This window comes from Cryptomeria japonica, chromosome 1 (genome assembly GCF_030272615.1).
Source record: "Cryptomeria japonica chromosome 1, Sugi_1.0, whole genome shotgun sequence".
In the NCBI taxonomy this organism is placed as follows: Eukaryota; Viridiplantae; Streptophyta; class Pinopsida; order Cupressales; family Cupressaceae; genus Cryptomeria; species Cryptomeria japonica.
In genome coordinates, this window is record NC_081405.1 from 484,716,982 (window position 1) to 484,732,707 (window position 15,726).

Sequence of the window (15,726 nt, forward strand, 5' to 3'; positions counted from 1 at the left end):
ACAAAGTCATTGCCTTCTTTGGCTTCCTTGTGGCCTCAACCTCAATGATCATCTTTTACAAACTTACTTTCTTCAATACTCTCTTCTTTATCCTTTCAAAGTTGAATTGTAGCCACTTAGGAACATCTAGATTCTCATCACTTTGGATGGACGAGTTCATGGTAGTTACAACCTACTTTGGCATTTGTTCTTCATCTTGTTGCTTGTGCACCTAAGTTTAAAATTTTTGGAGGAGTCATCTTGGGGGTGGGGGCCTAGATAGATCCTCTTTTTCTTGTTCTCCATGCTTCTTTGTCTCCATATTCTAAGTTCCTTCTGACTTATATTTCATTTTCATGAGTCAACTTATAGTTCTTAATTCAGTTATAGGCTAGTATCTTGTGTGTTGATTGTACCTCTTAGTTTGATAAGGTTTTGGGTGGAATTTAATCTCTAATTTTGAGGAAAAAGTTTCCCTATAAATGTAATTTCAAAATTCATTTTGAGGGTCTAATAATTGATTATTTAAGGTCCAAGTTTAGTAACACTCATTAGTGTGTTTTCTTTCAAAAGACATTTAGCAATAGGTTGCAGATTGAATACTTGTGCTTTGCTAGTATATTTTTAAGAATTAATGGAAATGAAGTTCATAGTTTGCAACGGTATTGGTAGTCTTTTTTGATTTCTTGGTATTCTTTTATTTCTTTCATTTTCCTTAGTCCTAAATTAATATTTACATTTATGAAATATCTTCTTTGTTATAATCAATTTGTGCATCTTTCATGGTGATTGAGGTTAATAAGGAACATGTGAATGAATAGTAGTAGTTGTTCTAGAGCTTTCCTTGGTCTCATTTTCATGTTAGAATTGGCAATTTTGGCATGATAAATTATTTACATGCAAGGTTATTTCTAGATTTTGTTGATAATGTGGATTTAGGTAATATTGATGATTCATTTTCTCATAGCCTTGTTCTATCTTTTGCAATTTATTTTAACCTTTTACCTTAGGCAGATTGAGAAATTGACATTTCAACTTGATTAGTGACATTTTCCCCTTGAACAACTTGATTAGGAAATGATAAATTCTAAAGGTAAGCTAACTTAACTCAGGGGACTGAGATGGTATCCTACCATGAAAGATGATAGTTCTAAGCAAAAGACTACCTAGTGATATGAAAGTTGATGCAAGATAGTAAGGACAACAAGGAAATTTATTTTGAACTTTGACAAGATTGAATCTTTGGGTGGAAGTTTGAATGGATTGATAGTGAAAAGGCATGCTGATGCAGAGAATCCAATAAACTCAACCAACAAGGGAGATATTTCTCCCAACTCACCTATTCAATTAGGTGTCAACCCTTCACTTACTCACAAGACCCCTCACAAGGCCACAAGTTACTCAAAAGGATTCAATACCCCAAAACACACCCATACTCACCAACCCTCACCCAACCATTGAATCACACTCAAATAGGACAAATAAACATGTCTAAGTCACAATCCAGCTCTCCAACATTCAAACACCACCAACACCCTCAACCCTTATTCACACGAATCCTCCTTCAACTGGATCTTCTAATCCCCCCTAGTACTCAACTCACAAAATGTACTAGATATCCAAAAACCAATGTACTTTCGGATACTCTTACAAGAAACACTAAACATATACCACCATGGGTCTTTACCCTCCTAACCACCCAAAGGTCAAAGGAAGATTCACTGCTGCAACACTTAGTTTTGTGACAGTATCAAGCACTTAGGATAGTCACTCCTTTTATGAAAGTATCAAGATCAGATCGATACTAGACTGGGTAATAACGAAACCGCCAACAATGTATTTCTCATCTCAAATAATAAAGAGAATATAGGGCTGCATCTATGAAGAAAAAAATGTTGGAAAAGACTATTTGCATCTACTTGGCCACCGGAGTGGTTTTTGAGGCGTATTCAAAGCTTTTACTCCTTTTGTTGCATTTTCACTTGAAATATGGTTGAATTGTCTTTGTAAGCTCCTAGATACTTGGTACATGTTCTAATTGAGTTAAAAGAGTCTCAAGACTACCCTATAGTCATGCTCTACCTTATCCAGCTACTCAATTAGCTTCCCAAACTTATAGGACATATGGTTTTATTCCTTACTTTGAGCTGAAATTGTCTTGGGTTAGATATAACTAAAATAAGTCATTCCTTCAACAACTTCAAAAATCATCAAAAAGACTTCATACTACTATCTACATGTGTTTGTATCCTTAAGAAGTCTAATTTATGAAAGTGAAAAAACACCTAAGAGGTCATAGCTACTCGTTTGGACTTGGTAATATTCATGGTTTTTCTTTGTCTATTTAACTTCATTCCTTGCATCTTACCCACTATCTTGTAGCATACTTTGTTATCTTTTTTAGTGAATTGCATTTAGTGGACTATTGTGCATCTTTAAAATCATTTGACAACTTTGGGAAATGGTTTTCCTTCTTTATTACTTGACTATATCATTTAATATGCATGGATGGTATTATCATTTAATTTTCAAGATGGACCTTATATGGATGGTCCTTGCACCTTTTCAAATTGAACTTTTGCAAAAGTCCAAATTTCGAGAGGAAATTCTTAGTATTTGTGAATCCACCATTTATCTTTCAAATATTAGGTCCAATTTCCATGAATAAGGGTTCCCAAGACCCTAGTCCTATAAAAATGAGCAATGAGGAATATCATGAATAAGGGAATGAACCAAATTTATGGAAACTTTGTCAAACCTAAGTACAATTAGGCATAAATAAGTCACAACCACTTAAATTGAGTCCAAACTTAGTGTATATTTTTAAAGAGATACAACTTATGATGCAATATTTAGCCCCCTCTTAGCAAGAGTATGAAATTATGCTCATTTACTCTTTGGAAAATATGGAGAAACCAAATATTCTTTCACCAAGATATTGAAGAATCAAGATGTCTACAAGTTTGGAAAGGTGGTAGCTCCCAAGACTTGTGATATTGTCAATCTACAATATTGAGATAAAAGGAAAGTGCAAAGTGAATAATATGAGTAACATTGGTGATACACATGGAGCATGAAAAACACAAAGTTATGACATTTAGAACTAGTAAGATTCATATATTCTCACTAGGAACCATATCAAAAAGACAAGGCATAGATCTAGGACTAGTAAGATCCTTATAAAGTTACTAGGAGTCATGTCAGAGACACATAAAAGAATGATACCCAGGTTAGTAAGATCCTCTAATACTTAGTCATAGATGGCATTCTAACAACAAATAGAGACCTAATTGTGAAAGTTTGAGGTCCATTGGGAAAAAAGTTGTCATATTGCCATGACAACTTTTGCATTTCTTGTAGAAACTTCTTAAAAATAAGGTTGGAAAGTTATTTTATGGTGGTTTGAGGTTGTAACACACTTGGATGGGAATAAATAGGCCTTTGGCATGCCATCCAAGAGTTTTTCTTAATTAAATTGGGGTTTTATGTGCATTTTTTCATGCTATGTATCATATCATGCTTGATGATAGACCTTTTTTCATGCTATGTATCATATTAGGGAAGAATTTGGTGGGAAGACCAAGTGATTGGTATTTTGAAGTGGTTGATGATAGAGAGAGGGGTGAGGGGACCCTATGCAACCTTTGAAAGGGTTTGTCGATCAAAACCAAATGAAATAGATTAAATTTCTATGACTGTCCTAAGGGTATTTGATTGTCACAGTCAAATTGATGCAGAATTGGTAGAGGTATGGTAGTATAAGACAATGCCCAAATATGTATACATGACTTTGTAAAATATAAGGGAAATACGAGGTAGGAAATGATAGATCCCCTTAAGCCTACAAACACCCCAAATGGTTCAAAAGGGCCAATTATGAAATAAGACCTTCCCAAATGAAAATGATGGTTTAGAAGGTGTAATTAGGTCTATTATGAAAGGTTCAAACTAGTTTTGTCATTATGTTCAATACCCAAATGCCCAAACCCCAATTTCCTCCTACTAGCCCTAGAGCCCCTATTAGCCCTACATGGAGAGAAATTTAATGATAACTCTACAAACTTCCAAGACACAAGACAAATAAAATAGATTTTTTGATACCCTTTTGTCTTTTCTATAACATAGTCAGAGCATTTAGCAAGTTTTTTTGGAAAGTATCTGTTGTTTTTAGACTGTCCTTCGTTTTCAAGTAACTAGAATGGTGGATTAACAAAGAAACTACAAGAAATATTACTTCTGGGTACTTATAACCTTAAAAAATTCTTTCTAAATATCAAATTATGGAGGAATCCACAATCAATTTCAGTTTGTGAGGCCTCTAACCCCAAAAGCCCCAAATTTTCATCAAAAAGCCCTAAAATCTAGGGTTTCTCCAATCTCCCATGTCCACTCACTCCTAGATCAAATTGGTTGTTGATTCACCTTTAGATAGGTGTTTTACCAATTTCCAAATCATAAAAAATACCCCTCATGTAGGTAGATCTCTCCAACCTTCACCCTACCGAGCCTCTTCACTAGGCTTCTCACTCCTTCAAATGGTGATCACCTGCACTAAAACCCTCAATTGAAAATTTTAGTTGTTATAATGCATTATAAATGTTATAAAATAGTAATCCCATGAGAAATAGGATTCAACATTCATGGAATGACCCCATGATTGAATTTTGTCAAAACTACCAAAGGAAAATACTCAAAAAGTTATGACAGTCAGCCCTATAACAGAATTTCAGAATGAATAATGAACTCAAATCATCCACAGAGGTGTGGAATGTTGATAAAAGTGCTTTACAATGTTAGTGAATGAACAAATTTATAGTAAACCTTCATAAAGAATAGAAAATATGAGAAATTACTCCAAAATTCTGAATTTTCATTGAGTTTCTACAGCAGTCCATACTCCTTGGCATTCAATCTGCCTTAAAAAGCATGTCTATGGATTTAAATAGCCTCTCCAAGTTTTTTCAACCACCATATGGTTGGTTACAAAGTTTATTTAACACTAAAACAATTAAAACTTGCTTTTCCCTCCTAATTCTTCCTAACCGTTGGAACTTGAAAATTTGAATTTTACATTTTTTGCAAATGCTTGACAACTTTTTGAATAAAACCTACAATTATTGTATTTTCATCCTTATTGGAATATTTGATGAATCTAAACCCTCATAAATCCATTTTTGGGTGTGTTGACCCAATATCCAACATTTGACAACATTTTGCAACTTTCAGGACAATTTGACAACTTTTGCATTTTTTTAGTTTCAAAAGCCATTATTGGCTTTAGGATCTCATGATTGATTTTATTGAATTTGTTTGATGTTGGACACTCCTCCTTGGTCTCAAAGGTCCTCAAATTTTAATTTGTTTTCCTTGGTGCACCTGCACCACAAATACCTTGTTGTAGTTTCAAAGGGTGGAAAAAGAATAAGCATTTTATTTACCATCCTAATAGACCCTCCATCATAACAATTATTACCAATATTGATGTGTGCATTGCAAAAAAAGTTATAGAGGAAGGCTCTTTCTATTTTAATACCGAGTGTTCATAGTTTGAAGCCTACATACATTGATTTGGCCTTTTGGCCATCAATGAGTGCTCACCCAATAGGACAAGTCTTGAGACTAACAATTTTGGAAGTGTGGCATTGTTGAGAGCCAACACTTATGTGTGAACCCCATCTTCACGTATTATGATTAGTTGCCATATTGATACTTGACCCTATCCTCATGGTGTTGGCTCAATTCATATTAGTGTGTTTTGTTGAAGAAACATGATGTGAGAAGTTTAATGCAGAGGCAAGGGTAGAACTTAGTATTTCATATTAGGACAGCAACCACATTGATTAGGCAAGTCAGATAAGGTCTCTCCAATTTTTAGGATACTGAATTCACATTACACACTCATGGATTACCCCAATTAGACATCAGTCAACTTAATATCTTATACAAGGATTGCATACCACAAAGCCATTAGATATGTTTTGAGATGAAAAAGAAGAGTTAAATGGTTTTGGTTCAATCATGATAATTTCTATTTTTAAGTAATTTGATTCTCTATATTATACTAAAACGTGATTTCATAACTAACATTTCAAATTATATATAACTAGTTCTATAGCCCAATTTTAGTGCTTGTGAAGAAAGACCATGTTAGACAATATCAACGAACAACAAAATAAGAAGACAATTGCTAGATTGTGGTCTAAACTTGATAAGAAAAGGTGATGGAAAATGTTATTGTCCATGCAAAATTTGTAAGGGGTTAAAGACTAGAAGACTTCTAATCAAAACAATGAAGAAACATTGTAGGTTTCATGGTCACATTAAAGGTGGACATGATTATCATCCATTGGTAAGTTTTTCATTATATCATTTTAACAATTTATATACATAATAAATCATGTGATGATGAGATCATGATCATGGTTTATTTATGTTTATCAATTTTATATAGGTCGAGCACCCTGGAGCACATGGTATGGATCAATGCAACCTAGAGAATATGGTTTTCAAAGTGGACGAACATGGAGGTGTGAATATCAAAGCTAAAGATAATGATCCCATGGAAGATGACGATCATGAGCCAGAAAACACAATTGAAGATGATGGTACAAATACATTGATCCATGACTCATTTAGTACTGGCACAACTGATCATGATGATGAAGATGACCTTGATGTTGTTCATGATGTCCCTCTACTTGAGAAGGCATCTGAGGCCCTTTACAAAGGCTCATAGGCAACTCTTCTCTCCATTGTATTGTTGTTGGTGAACTTGAAGGTTATGAATGGTTTATCCAACATAACAATGTCACGTATGTTAAGGTATGTCATATATGTCATAATAAACTATGAATCATGATGTACCATTAATATTCTTTATATTAACAAATTATATTTTTTTGTTGTATATTGATAGGTGAGTTTTCGTTACCACCATCAAATATTCTACCTCACTCATACTAAGAATTATCTGTCGTTATGAAAGGTATTGGAATGGAGTATCAAGAAATAGATGCTTGTCCCAATGATCATATTATATATCACAAACAACATGAATTTTGAACTGAATGCCCTAAATGTCATATCAGTAGATATCGAATAGATCAAATAACAAAAAGGGTTCCTCGCAAGGTTCTTCACTATATTCCCATTATTCCACGTATGCAACTATTATTCAAGTGCACTAGCTTGGCACAATTTATGGATTATCATGCATGCAATAGAAGTCGAGATGACATTATTCGAATGCCTACAGATGGTTTAGCATTTATGGACATAGAGGAAAAGTGGCCACACTTTAAAGAAGAACCTCGTAATCTTAGGCTTTCATTGGCAGCAAACGGTGTCAATCCATATGGAGAGATGAGATCTATTTACTCAATGTGGCCTATTTTTGTTATCAACAATAACATTCCTCCATGGATGTCAATAAAGAGGAAGCACATAATGTTGGCAATGATTGTTCCAAGCATTTTATCCTTTAAATATAGTCGTCTAAATTTAATTATAAATATTGTAGTAAAATGGTCATAATAATTATGTAATTTTTTTGTTCATTCAATTAGGTAAGTACCAAGTTAAAGATATGAATGTATATATTGAACCTCTTATCGATGAGTTGTTGGAGTTATGGAATGGTGTCACTATGTATGACATCTCTAGACCAATAGGACAAAGACAATTTCAATTCCATGTGATGCTTCTATAGACAATACACGATGCCCCGGGGCTAACACATTTTTGTGGTATGTTATAGTGTTTAAGTTGTGCATGAACATTATAATTCAAAAAATTATCATATACAATCCAATTATACATTATCTTGTAGGTCTTCAAACAAAGGGAAAATTTGCATGTCCTGTTTGTGGTCCAAAGATGAAATCTCGTCATTAAAAAAGTTTAGGAAAGCAGGTGTTTGATGAGTATAGGCACTTTCTCCACAATAATCATAAGTATCAAAATACTGAAAAACATATTTTCAATGGGAAAGAAGAGAATACATCAAAGCCACGAAGAATGACACCTCACCTGTGGAAGTTGGAATATAATAGAATTAATCATTAAGGTAATGCCATTCCATCTATTGGTTTGTCATAAAACATCTTTCTATTTTGTTTTCTTTACTGATGATGCGATTGATGATCATGAAGGTCATGAAGGCATAAATGACCATCTTCCTAAGGGACTAAAAAGTTATCCCCAACAATTTAGTAGGTTGCCCTACTACGAGCAGTTACAAATTGTTCATTTATTTGATAGTATGTATATTGGAAAGAATATAACAAAGACAGTATGGAAAATATTGGATGGAAGGCGTGACAAAGAAAAAAATGTCAAAATATGTAGTGACATTCAAGATTCCAATCATGCAATGATAAATGTCATTCAATCAAATAGCCATGGAGACCAGATTAATATAAGTGAGCTTCCTTGGTTATTAACGGACTAGCAAAGCAATGCTATAAAAGAAGTCATACGAAAAATTCAATTTCCCACAGGATTTGTTGTGAAAATAAACAATCTCATATCAAAGAAAAGTGAATTTGGGCTAGGGATGAAAATGCATGATTGGCATACCTTCATTAAGGTAATTCATGTTCTTGTGTTTTTAGTATGTATTTAAGTATTGCACGTACGTGTACTTTTCATTGTATTATGTTACAAAAAAATGAAAAGATAATTTTATAATTGTTGCAATATGTTCTACCTCTATCTCTCCCAGACGACTTCGACAATAATGTCAAGCAAGTCATATATGATCTTGAAAAATACATGAGGTAAGTAGTGATATTTGTTTAGTTCGTTGTATAGATATTATATTTTCTATTTGTTTTACTTGTTATGTAATATATTTTTTTACGTCTTAAATATCTTGTAGGTCGTTGTCATGTAAAGAAATCCATAAAGACGATATAAAATATTGGAAGAGAAAAATTCCTCATTTAATGTGTGAAATGTAAAAGTGTCTACCTCCAACTTTTTTCAATGCACAAGAACACTACCTCATACACCAAGTTGAGGAGATTGAATTGTGTGGACCTATACACACTAGGTCAATGTGGATGGTTGAGAGGCACTTGAAATTTTTGAAGGCTTTGGTTCGACAAAGAGCACATCCTGAGGGTTCTATGGTGGAGGGATATATGGTATACCAGACTATGGTGTACATTTCTGAATATCTTCCTAAGTTTGCAGCAAAGATCCATGTGGATCACATTTGGGATCCCAACACCATTAACAAATTCAAAGGGGAGTACTTGACGGGGAAAGGTAGGTTGAGGAAAGTGAGAGGTAATTATAAGATGTTATTGTAGTTAAATAATTCTTAATCTTCAAAATAAATTGATTGTAAGATGTCTATTTATTTTTTGTACAGTTGGTCGAGAGTGGGATGCACTACATTTGTATATTGCAAACAATCTTGATTGGATGACGATATGGATTGAACGTTGTCAACATTTTGGACACATGTTAACATGGGAAGGTGTGGCTTCATTGGTTAAAGAAGCTCATCGTAATGGAGATTCCAATGTTACGCAAAGAGAAATTGATTTAGCATATGGTTTAAGAGATAAACAGGTACGTATAAATTTATTAATCACCCATATGTTTATCAACTCACAATGGAATAAATTTTACATGTTTGACATATTGCAGGTCAAACACCACAATGCTATGTGCTACAATGGTCATAAATTTTGCATAAAAAAGTTGGATGACATGAAGAAAACTTGTGATTCTGGCATCACTGCAGTCTTTGAGGTGACAAATATTTCATCAAGAAATGACATACATCCTCAACAGTCTCAAAATTGATACTATGGAATTTTGGATGATATAGTTGAGTGTGACTTTAATTCCTTCTGTTGGTGTAAATAATTATTCATCATGGATATTATTACACTTACTTAAGTTTACTTAGGATAATGCATTTCATAGTAGTTTGGATATGAGACACTTGGGTGTTTGTGCCACATTGGGATAGTGTGTGTAGGAGAAATTCCACCTCTTATGGTGTTGATCTTGTTATTACACTATCATATCCACTTATTGTGGAGTGATAATTCCACCTTTGGTGGGTGATCCACCTCATGTGGAATATTATATTATTTCTCCTACCTACCCACACCTATTTCCTACCTACCCTTGTTTCTTATTGAGCCACATGTCATGTTTGTGTGCTCATACATATCCCTAGCCTTGCCTATATAAGTAGGTCTCTATTCATTGTATGTAACTATTGAACAACTATTGAATCATTTTCTATTGATGAGAATACAGTTTATTCTTGTCCTATATTGTGTCTCTATCTTGTACATTTCATTGACCTCTTGATCTTGGCAAAATCCAACACCTTCAAATTAGTTTTGTTCATCGTCAAATGGTACAGGTTACGATTGAATAAAAATGATCCTGTTAGAACTATTATTGAACATGATAATGGTTTTATAATGTTAAATACAAGGTTATTTGAGCCAGTTGGGGATGAGCCCTATGTTCTTCCAAGCCAATGTGAGCAAGTATTTTACTTAGAGGTTCAACATAAACCGGGTTGGTCATTTGTTGTTAGACTTGATCCAAGAGGAAGGCCGATAAAGTATAATGTGGTGGAAGAAGAAGATACTGAAGAAGAAGATACCAAAGAAGTAGAAGATGAAGTGGATGATGATCATGATCGATAGTTTCTCAATGATGATGAAGAAGAACAAGAAGAAGAAGAAGATGATGATGATGATGATGATGCTGATGATGTTGATGATGGTGGTGATGGTGATGGTGATGGTGATGGTGATGGTGATGGTGATGGTGATGGTGATGATGATGATAGCAAAGATGTTGATGGTGATGATGATGATGATGATGATGATGATGATGATGGTGATGGTGATGGTGATGGTGATGGTGATGGAGATGATGATGATGATGATGATGATGATGATGATGATGATGATGATGATGATGATGACCTTGATGTTCATGATGATGAAGAATGAAATGTATGAGGTATGCGATTAGTATATTATCTATTTAATATTAACTTCTTGATAGAATTTTTTTTACATAATTAATTCATTATGTTTTGAATTCTAATGTCATTACATAATTAATTCATGATGCACCTTTTAATATGGAGATGGAGATAGGGAGAGTGACTATTTATGTGACATTTTTTAAACTATGTTTATTTATGGAAATCGGATTGTTTATTAGCTATGTGATGGATGTTGATTTAAAATACATATGTGATGGATCACATGTTTATGATGATGCATGTGACATTTTTTGAACTTTGTGTTTATTTATAGAACGTGGATTGTTTATTACCTATGTGATGGATGGTGATTTATGATACATATGTGATGGATTACATGTTTATGATGACACATATGTGATGCTAATTGTGATGCTCAATTACATATATGATGATACATCATGTGATGCTTCTGATGCTTATGATACGTGTGAATTTATTGTTTATCAACTTAAAAATGTAGTAATGCTTATGATGCTCAATTGATGGTGTTGATTTCAGGTATAGTCCCTATGTGATGTTGTCACCCTTGGTGGGAGTAGGTCATTGACTATAGACATCGTTAACCATTTAGTTGAGGATCCTGCATAGTCTACATAAAGTAAAGGTAAGGAATTAAAAAATTTACAATGGTTTTGATGACAACATCTTTTTATTATTTAATACTCTTTTTGTCTACAAAGTTCATGTTGTTCATGTTGTGTACTATGTACATTTTAGCTAGCATAAGATAATTGAATTACATTGTACAGGACCCTGAACCCCTTTGACAAGGATCCTACACAGTCTCATGGATGGACAGGTATAACTAGTCAATACACCCTATAGAAACAGTTTATTTTTTTAAAATTACTTGGAAAACAAACTTCCTCAATTTTTCAAACCTCGACATTAGCAGCAAATCTAATACAGTTATCAACACTTGAGGCCCCGGTTGGACTTATTCCAATTTTAATCCCAAAATCAACTTTAGGGCTGACTTCTTCATCAACATTACCTTCATTTGCAAAATTTCTCTCTCATTACCAATTAACTCTCTCATTTCATGGAGTGCAAGTACCCCAAATAGGTATTCGTCATATTTGTCTTCATCGAGTGAGGAAAATGCAAGAATAGAAAATAAAAGTGACACATGTAGTAGGTCTACAATAGGGAGATCAACAAGAGGTTAAAAGATTAGAAGAAAATTCAATAAACACATGAAATTTTTCCTTGCTCAAGGGGGGTCATGTTCTTATGATGATGAGACCAAAGCTGACATTGAGGTGCCACTGAGGTACAGACATCTACAAAAAAAATGGGTGCCTAAGGAACTTCCTCCAATAAACACCGATTTTTGTGTTAACGATAGGATATATCGCATAACACCTTCATCGTTACATGGTTTAGGATTATTTTCCATGGACAACATAAAGGTCTATTACAATAGAGTTGTTGAATTGATGGAGTTTGTTGGACTTTGTTACAATTATAATAATTGGATGCAGGTTGTTAAATATAAAAAAAGTATGCGTAGGTATGCACTGTCAGCAAATTATATACAACTGAAAGATAATGATCAAAGCAAATGAGTGGTTGTATACATTGATGGTCGGCCAAAAGCAATAGGAAATATTGCAGGTTTTATAAATAGTACGTGACCTAGGTCAACTAATAAACAACCCAATTGCATATTTGAGGTGCACGAGGGAAATCGTGTATTTGTATGTGCGATAAAATCAATAAGTGTAGGCGAAGAGCTTTTAATCGATTATAGTTTAAATCGTATAGATACAAACAAAGTTAATATCATGGAGGTGGTACATACTATATACCATTTAAATTAACCAACCTCCAATTAATGAATCCAATATACCATTTTATTATGAAGTTTTTTGCTAAGTCTATTGGTTTAATTTCGCTAACATTTTTTATATTTTTTCTTTGTCACAGGCCAACATGGATCCATCACATATCGCAGAAAGGGATGTAGCTTGTGACACTTCTACAGAGTAGGTCAACCTCATTGTAATTGTACAAATTAGATAGAAGCAAACTGTTACATTATTATGTTCTTTTTTTAGTGATTTATACTAATTTTGTAATTGTTAATGATATTCTTGACACAGATGGATGTTCGGGGAAAGGGAAAGCAAGATACAATACCTAAGCACCTTTCCAGGGATGTGGAATCATTAGGGTTAAGCGATGATGACCCTGAATATTCCACACACCTTATGAAATTCTTTAAAATGCCTCTTATAAAAATTAGAAAAGAGATTGTTGCTTTAGCAGCCGTGCATCCTATTACTGATGAGATATGAGAGAGGGTGGAATTATTGCTTCAGACAGCAGAAAACTTGCAAGTAAGTAGTAATGAAAGCTTTAATTATAACAAAAGTTCAATAATGGTTTATATTTTATTCTCTTTTATGTCATTAACTAAAATATGTACATATTGTTTTTACAGCAATTTATCCGCCCTCATGAAAGTCGTTCCCATGATCAGGGTGTTACAAGATCTTCAGGTGATGATGATTTTCTTGTATTATCACTTGCTTGACTTATCACTCTCAGTACCCAAAACACATCATACTTGATACTGTCAATTTTCAAAATAAAGGTTAATCCTTGTTTACAATTCTTGCACTTTTCATATATTTAATGGTTGATATATTTAATGTATTATTCTTTAGGTGTTGTCAATGTTACTGTGCAAATGCCGCCACCACCTCATCAGAGGTTACCCTCACATGTATTTCTGACTACAATGTTGGCAACATGTAGCATGTAGACATCCTCTACTGCACGTCATAATGGCTCGCCCACTATTGGTAGATCCTTCCTTTTCTCTATCTTCTATCATGTGTTTATTTCCCTTCAAGCGTTCTTTCTTGAATTCTAATGCCATTTCATAGTGGATTCATTTTTTGCAGGAGGAGATGCACATGAGGATGTGCTAGAGGTGACTACTGCTGATAACATACCATCATTTCCTGGATCTTCTCGTATTGCTAGTATGGGAATGTTGCAGGCCACATTGGTGGTGAGCGATGAAGAAATGATTCCCTTAAAGATACAAAAGGTTCCAGGTACTTTAAAATTATTATTATATATACTATAATTGTAATTTACTTTATGATCACTCATTTTGGACTAATGATCCCATGAATTTTTTGCAGGCAATCATATTTTCTATAAACATCTTAGTGACATTGCATTGCAGATATTTGGGCCCACCATACCTAAAAGGTGGTACATCATATGTGAACTAACCCTAATCCACTATTTTGATTTCATATCATTGCTAGAATAGTTTTCCTTTGACCCATTTCTTGAAGTGTAATAAATGTAGCTTCAGTTCATTTTTGAATCTAACAGGTTTGTTTTTTCTTTAAAAGGTGGAATGACCAAGAAAAAAGGTTAAAAGATGAATTGACAAACCAAATGGTTGAGTGGTTTGGAAATGACACCTTTGACAAAACCAAGCTCCTTGAAAAAGATGGCACATATCTAAAGTATGTGAGGGACCAATATAGGACCCATTTAGAGAGGAACCTAAAGTACAAGCATCCCCCCATGATTCCAGAGAGGGAGTAGAAGGACCTGATTTTGGATTCCAAGGAGAGAATTGAAAGGAAAAAAGGAAATACACCACTAGACGCCAGAAGAAGGTATGGGATACTATTAAGAATTTAATTATGTACTAATTAATTACTCTTTATATTTATATAATCTAACATATTTCAAACTTTTTATAGACTGAGTGACACATCAAAGGCAACCAAGGCAAGGCAAGAAAAGAACGGGAAACACAAACTCGGCTCTGGTGGTTATGTGAAACTTGTTGCACGAATTGTAAGTATCTCATGTAAACAAAATATTAATAAATTGCAAACATTTTTTTTTAATCAAACAATGCAAGCAAAATTCATGGTACCAAGCAAAAATGTAGGGCTCTGAATTCAATAGAGCACCCATAGAAGATGACAAGAGAATTGCCTACCAGCAAGGCTATTCAACCGTGGCTGATCGGCTACGAGAATTGAGTGGGCATACACAACATTCGAGTGCATCTGTCACATAGGTAAATATTCTAAATGGAAATTTTTTCAAATTGAATACTTTACCAATAATCTAATTGATGTTGAGTTCCAACATAAAGTGACTATATTTGTTTTAAATAAGCAAGTAATGATAACAATGTGCATGTCATTGGAATGCAGCCTGCTAATCATGAAACACCACCTGCACATGAAGGTCCAGATGTGCATCCTAGTAGTGGAGGTATTCATTTTCTATTCAAATTTATTTATTTAGCTATTAATACAATTAAGCATCTTAATTTGTAATTAGAGTAGTAATTAATGTAACCTTTTTGTTAATATTTTAGAGCATGTAATCGGTGGTGAGTAAGTGGAGAATGATCTAGGTACACAACATCAGGAATGTGGTGTTCCCCACTCAAGTAAAGAGGACCATTGTTATTGCTTTAAACAAATATAATTGCAATTGGTGTTCAGCATTAATGTAACCTTTAGTATTTCAACTCTAGATGATCTAGAGGGAGTTCAACATGTTGAGGTTGAGGCTACACACAATGATGTGGCCCCATCAAGTAAAGAGCACGACAATTATGTTCTCTAAATTAATGAAATACTTGTAACAATAATTTTTTTTTTTTAAATTTAACCCATTTCTTTGTTATTGCAGAGGACCCCCATTCGCTTCAATGT